Raw genomic sequence first — 7,404 nt, 5'->3', positions numbered from 1 at the left:
TTTTTTTTTTTTTTTTTTGGCTACTGCAATGATTCTACAATTTCCTCCACAGTACAAGCATCTCTATTCCAGCTTCTTTCTATGGGCTTTAGGTGAGCGTATATTGGCAGGTATTACAATGGCTTAATTAGAGGTCATTAAATCTAAAGGTGCAGGAAGCATTTCATTGATATGCTTTGATTTTAAATTATTTCACTACTTGGTTTCCAGTTTAATATCATGCTTGATCAAATTGTACAGATTTTGCATATTTATGGAGATCTGCAGACAGAATTTAGAGTATCCTGGGTATATACTCAAAAGGATATAAATTATTCTACCATAAAGATACACTATGTCCATTGCAGCACTGTTCACAATAGTAAAGACACAGAATCAACCTAAATGCTCATCAACGGTAGACAGGATCAAGAAAATGTGGTCCATATACACCATGGAATTCTATGCAGCCACAGAAAAAGAATGAGATCCTATTCTCTGAAGGAAGCAACATGGAAAGAGGTGGAGGTCGTTGTCCTAAGCAAACTAACACAGGACCAGAAAACCAAATACATTATGCTCTCACTCGTAAGTGGATGTTCTCACTCGTAAGTGGGTGTTAAACATTGAGTACATATGGACACAAAGAAGGGAACAACAGATACCAGAGCCTACTTGAGGGTAGAGGGAAGCAGGAGGGTGAGGATTAAAAAACTACCTATTGGGTACCATGTTTATTACCTGGGTGATGAAATAATCTGTACAATAAACTCCTGTGATAATTTACCTATAAAACAAACCTACACAGGTACCCTGAACCTAAAATAAAAGTTAAAAAAATAGGCACCTCAAATGCAAAACTGAAATTTAGAAAACGTAAATGCTTACTAATTCCCATAACTGAAGTTTAGTTCATTCACCTCAAGGGAAGACTGCTTGAGTATGTTCATTTCCCTCCTGCAAAAAATACAATAAACTAAGATGTCAATCTGTGGCTCAACTGATTGTTCTTTTAAATTGGCAGATAGAAGTATGTCAAAGAGAATTCTGAACTTGCTTCAGCGAGAAACTTCTCAGTAAGCTTGATATGGTTTGGCTCTGTGTCCCCACCCAAATCTCTTCTTGAATTGTAATCCCCATGTGTTGAGAGAGGGACCTGGTGGGAGGTGATTGGATCATGGGAGTGGTTTCCCCCATGCTGGTCTTGTGACAGTGAGTCCCCATGAGATCTGATGGTTTGAAAGTGGCACTTCCCCCTTCTTTCTCTTTCTGTCCTGCCACCTTGTGAAGAAGGTGTTTGCTCTTCCTTCGCCTTCTGCCATGACTGTAGGTTTCCTGAGGTCTCCCTGGCCATGCAGAACAGTGAGTCAATTAAACCTTTTTTGTTTATAAATTACCCAGTCTCAGGGAGTTCTTGATAGCAGTGTGAAAATGGACTAATACGAAGCTCATCAGAGTCTAGTAGGTTTTAAGGGAAATTAAAGAAACATGAGAAGGAAGCTAGTCTTAAGACCTAAACTCTTCCTCTATTCATACAAACATCTTATGAGCTGCCATTCATGTCCAAAAGCAAACAAAAACTAAACAAGCATCCTTCTCACACACTTAGTAAAACATAACACACAGAAGAATTCAAATCTTTAGTCTTTGTAAAGCCTTATCTTGTGTATTAAAATAAGAGAAATTAATAAAGGGCAACAAGAAGCCATAAAAGAGTCTCCAAGCCAAAAAAGGAAATACAGGAATATACTTTAAAAATCTCCTAAGTAAAGGCCTTTTTTGCACTGTGCTTAAGACATTTTTAATATATAAATGAAGCACAGAAAATCAATAGTATCCAATATAATATACTCTAATCTGACCCAGTGAGTGTCATTGCTTTTCAACGCTTTATGAAATGCAGATCAATATTTAGACACAGAGAAGACTGTAAGAACTGTCAATTCTATGAAAACAATCTGCTATTTTTGGGAAAGTTTTTGCTACCATAATAGCAAAAACAATGTATACACACTCATATATATGTGTGTGTGTGTGTGTGTGTGTGTATATCTATATATCTATATATATATTTTTAGACGGAGTCTCTGTCTGCTCTCACTATTGCCCAAGCTAGAGTGCAGTGGCGCGATCTTGGCTCACAGCAGCCTCTGCCTCCTGGGTTCAAGCAATTCTCCTGCCTCAGCCTCCTGAGTTGCTGGGATTACAGGCACAGGCTGCCACGCCTGGCTAATTTTTGTGTTTTTAGTAGAGGCGGGGTTTCACCCTGTTGGCCAGACTGGTCTTGAACTCCTGACCCCAAGTGGTCCATGTGCTTCAGCCTCCTAAAGTGCTGGAATTACAGGTGTGAGCCACTGCACATGGCCAAGACAACATATTTTTAAAATATATTAAGTACATACTAGAAAATATTCAAGACCTCATGTCAAGGTGTTTAATTTGGAGCAGTCCATGAATCATGGAAAATAAAGAAGGAGGAAAGATGAAAGGAAAAGGAGGTAGAAAAAAAGAAGATAGGAGGAAAGAAGGAAGAAAATGTCACATATATATGTATATATATGTGTATATATGTGTATACACATATTTATTTATTTTTTCAAAGTGTAGCATTTAATGTTAAAACTCTATGTCTCTGTGCTGTTTCTATGACTGCTATTTTCTCTTAGGATTTACATGCATATGACATTGATATTCTGTATTTAGAAGTATAATTCTCCAATATTGTAAAATATTTTAATGCATTGCCAAAATGATCCGTACCTACTATTAAATATTGCCAACAATTAAAGTCGAGAAATAAAGAAAAAACTAAAATAGAAATATTCTTTGTCTGAAATTTTATTCACTTTAGAACTAACTCTTCTCCTGGGCTTAAAGTGAGACACTACAGCCCATAAATTCCATAATATATTAATATCCTTTGTGGGAAAGAGAGGCTGATGGGTTGGACAAAGTCATGCACAAATTTGCTCAAAATTCATAAATCTTACTCAGATGATGCCAAAATGTACTCTTTTAAAGCTTCAGAATAAAGTTAAACTATAAATGCTTAAAATGTTCGCGTTACGCTTTGGGATTAAAAACGCACATAGACATGGCTTTCCCTGTGGAATAGTACCTAACTCATTTACAAGCTAAAGCATGTAATGAAGGAAAATCAAATGATAAAAGTTTTAAGTGAATTGTACTTCCCTTTGTAAGTTTCCCTTCCAGCTGATCTCATTTTGTAGCTCATTTATTTTCTCTCTTACATCTTTAACTTTCTATATACACAATTATGACTTTGACTTCATTCAGAGTTTCTTCTGGTGTTTTAAGTCTTTTGTAATTTTTCATAATCCTCTTAGCTCTTTCATTTTCTTAATCAGAGTGATACTATTTTTTAAATGCTTACCAGCCTGTCAATATTATTCTGGCATTGGAATGGATTGAAACTATTATACAAGGTGTACCTAATTCACATTAGGTATCACTGTGACAATACATTCACAATTCACGTTAAGACATTGCTGTAGAAGGGATTTGGGTAATCACCGTGAAAAGATATAAAAGCAGGTGCACAAAGCACATCTAAGGGCATTATGTATGGTGAGACCAATATCTGGCAAGGGCAGCTTTCCTTTTACAGTCTGTCCTACTGTCGGCAGCTGTGAAATTCATTCAGGGAAATATATAAAATGCTCTGGGCTGGAAGATCTTAGAGTATGACTATCCTTTAAAAAAACAACAACCTGATAATCCCTTACCTTTTATGTTGGAAAAATGAAGCTGAATAAAATTTCTATGAAATAATATCAAAAGGAATACTTAATTCTATCCAAATGAGGGATTTTGGATAACAGTCACCAAATGATAGGCTGATTCTAGTCTCATTCAAAGATCGGTGCTTTTATGCATGTAACTGTGCAGATAACTTAAAGGGAAAATTTTAAGAATCAAGGCTGCAGTGAGCTTTGATCCTGCCACCGCACTCCAGCCTGGGTGACAGAGCAAGACCCTGTCTTTAAGAAAAAAATTGAAAAAAGAGAAGGTTTATGGTATTTATATATACTACAAATAAGACCAAAAACAAATATTTGGAATAACCCAGTATCACTTTTCACTTCTTGTATGTGTATGTGCTCTTCTTTGTAATAATCTGCCTACGCATGTGTTTTCAGCAGTCAAGATCTTTATTACACCTAACTTTTAAACTTTTCCTAACATCAGCTTTCTATATCAAGTTATCATTTTTCTCTATTTAAAATATATCTTTAAATTATTGTTATTATTATTGTTTTTGAGACGGAGTCTCGCTTTTCACCCAGGCTGGAGTGCAGTGGTGCGATCTCGGCTCACTGCAAGCTCCGCCTCCAGGGTTCACGCCATTCTCCTGCCTCAGCCTCCCGAGTAGCTGGGACTATAGGCATGTCTCACCATGCTCGGCTAAATTTTTTTGTATTTTTAGTAGACAGGGGCTTTCACCATGTTGGCCAAGCTGGTCTGGAACTCTTGTCCTCAGGTGATCCACCTGCCTCAGCCTCTCAAAATGCTGGAATTACAGGCGTGAGCCACTGAGTGCAGCCAAAATTATTTTGAAAATAAAATAAAATGTGTCTCAGCTCTACCAAAGAATCCACAGGGGAAAATATCCTAGTACCTAAAATTTTCAGCTAAATATGAAACCCAAGGAGTTCATAAACTGTTTTCTCTTTTAATTTCAGGCCGAGCTCTTGCATGGTTAAGATATTAGGGATTCTAACTACAGAAAAAACTTAGTAGAGTTTTCCTAACAAGGATATTCATAGTGACTATGGAATACCAAAAATAGGCCAAGAAAGCACTTTCAAGGTTTGGAGGTACAGAACAGAGTGACTCTTCGTGCCATTTATTCTGTCAATTTCAGAGTAGTCACTTACGTTCAAACAGATCATTTATATGCATAACCTGACATGATAAGGATGAATGTTTACTACTTATCAAATCCATCAAGTTTCCTGAACATGGAAGAAAAATCCCCTTCACTCTGTTCCTATCGGTGTAGAAAGACAGATTTGTGTGTAAACCACTGGGCTAACATAAATATGGAACCTTTGGGGTTTCCAAGAATAACATCAGATCTCACATTGCTGGACCTCAAGGACCAGCATCCCTTCAATCCTGTCTTCTTTTCTGCAAAATGGATATAATAGTAAGGGCTATCTCCTGATGGTTGTGAAGATCTGAGAGGATGCTTATAAAGTGGTTGGCATTGTGCTTAAAATATAATAAATCCTCAATGGAATGGCTGTACTAATGTTGTTAGTGCCACTCATACTACTTGTTAATCTACTGATGAGTATACTTTGTTATATTGATTCTTTAGTATTATTGTTAATACTATTATTAACTCTCATTAATATTCTGTTGATTACTACCCTTATTCTTCTCAATCATGGCTGCACTACCAGGGCAATGAGAGGACTTCTTGAAATTATTCATGGAAAGAAGGAATCCATTCCCTCACGGAAGCTTATGGGCATGGCGAGTGAAAGCAAGGACATTTCAGTGCATAGTTTTTCAAGCGGAAAGGCCAAGATCAGCCTCTCATGTGCTTGCAACCACCTGAAGGGGAACATGTTGTCCCAAACAATAGCTTGGACATGGGATATAGAATCCACAGCCACTATTTGAAAAACAAAAGCCTAGCTTCTGAGGTCTAGTAGCCTATCTAAATAAGATCAACCCTTCAGTGGTTATCTGTAAGCAGCTTCTTTGGAAAACTGCAGAATACTAATCAACCTCAAGTTCTTTGGTGTCTGAATTTATGCATAACATTAATAAAAACCTTTGCATCTCCCAAGGAAGCAGGGATTAATTTAGTTGCTGGTAGCCTGTGTGTGTGTGCCTCAGTACTGGAACCTTAGACACCGATATTCTCAACAACCATACAATCCTTTTGCTATTTGCTGTGGTTTGATGCATATTATAGCTCTCCAGGACAGTAAATGAGCAGAATTCTATGTGTGTGCTGTGTAGCTCAGGGAGACAGAATCAGAAGCCGGGGAAAAAAAAAAAAAAAACAAAGAAAGAAACCCTGAAGACAAAAAATAACAAAACCAACAGCTCGGTAGAGCTTTGAATTTCATTTTAGTTTGTATTACGAGAACTAATCAATTGTGCCACATAGGACAGAAAGAAAAAAAAGTGAAAACACTGAGCAACATTTGTACAGGGTATTTATATTTCACTGCTTTGCACCAATACTTGCCTTTAACATGGACAGAATCACGCTGCTTAGGAGAATGGACATTATAAAGCTGTATTTATCACACTGACCACCCCTTAGCTACTGGAGCACCAAGTCTCCTGAAATGTAAAGCTCTATGTCTTGAATGTGGAACAGAACACGTTTAGTCCAGGGAGTGTGCACTGGTCCTGACCTAACCTGTTCCACCAAACCACCTTCGCAAACAGACTCTGCTGTGTGGGCATATGACACTTCCACAAGTTATATACAGTTGCAAGGGCTTTGGTCTCAAAGTGTTGGGGGATGGGATTAGAGAAGAAGTTAAGGTTCCCTTGGACTTTAAAACTCTATGATTTGCTGGCCAGGCATGATGGCTCACATTTGTAATCCTGGCACTTAGGGAAGCTGAGGCCAGAGGATCACTTGAGGCCAGGAGTTTGAGACCAGCCTGGGTAACATAGTGAGATCCCATCTCCACAAAAATTAATTTTAAAAAAGTAGATGGGCATAGTGGTACACCCCTGCAGTCCTAGCTACTCAGGAGGCTGAAGTGGGAGGATTATTTGAGCCCAGGAGTTCCAGGCTGCAGTGAGCTGTGATTGCACCACTGCACTCAAGCCTGGGTGACAGAGTTAGACCGTGCCTTCCTCTAAAAAAATAAAAATAAAAATAACTCTATGATTAGGCAAAGTTGGTGCTGCTATTTTTTTTGAGACACTGGATGGCTTTAACAGGAGAATAGCAAATAAATGACTATATACTAAACTGGACCATATTAGAAGCAACCCTCCTGGCAGGACAGTAGGGTGATAAGGAGCACAGAGCATGCCTGGAATCAGAGCCCTTGGTATTATAGACCAGCTACATTCCTTAGAAACTATGTGACTATGAACAAATTACTTAAATCCCTGGGCTTCCGAGACTTCAAGTGAAAAATGGGATTACAAATAGTACTTTCTTCTTAGGGTGCTGTGAGGATTAAGCTAGTTAAACATGTAAGGCCCTCAGAAGATTGCCGGGTATACCGTTAATAGCCCAATAATTGCTAGATAATGTTATCATCGTTATCAACTACATGGGAAGATTCTGTGAATATTTTAAAGCAAAACATGAATCACATGATCAGAAATGTTACATTTTATGCCTTCTAATTAAAGATGCTGGTTCACCAAGGATACACTTTTTTCTTTTCTTTCTTTCTTTTTTTTTTTTTTTTT

General features: G+C 37.8%; 1 protein-coding gene across 1 annotated transcript in view; it reads right to left on the bottom strand.

Annotated features, from left to right (window-relative positions):
- The window catches only part of PLXDC2 (plexin domain containing 2), a 487,631-nt gene that overhangs the window by 45,706 nt on the left and 434,521 nt on the right, over window positions 1–7,404 (bottom strand). The gene's annotated exons all lie outside the window — the stretch shown is intronic.

The sequence above is a fragment of the Rhinopithecus bieti genome, unplaced genomic scaffold, assembly GCF_001698545.2.
Source record: "Rhinopithecus bieti isolate Rb0 unplaced genomic scaffold, ASM169854v2 scaffold_3043, whole genome shotgun sequence".
Taxonomy (NCBI): domain Eukaryota; kingdom Metazoa; phylum Chordata; class Mammalia; order Primates; family Cercopithecidae; genus Rhinopithecus; species Rhinopithecus bieti.
This window is presented reverse-complemented; position numbering and strand designations above follow the sequence as displayed.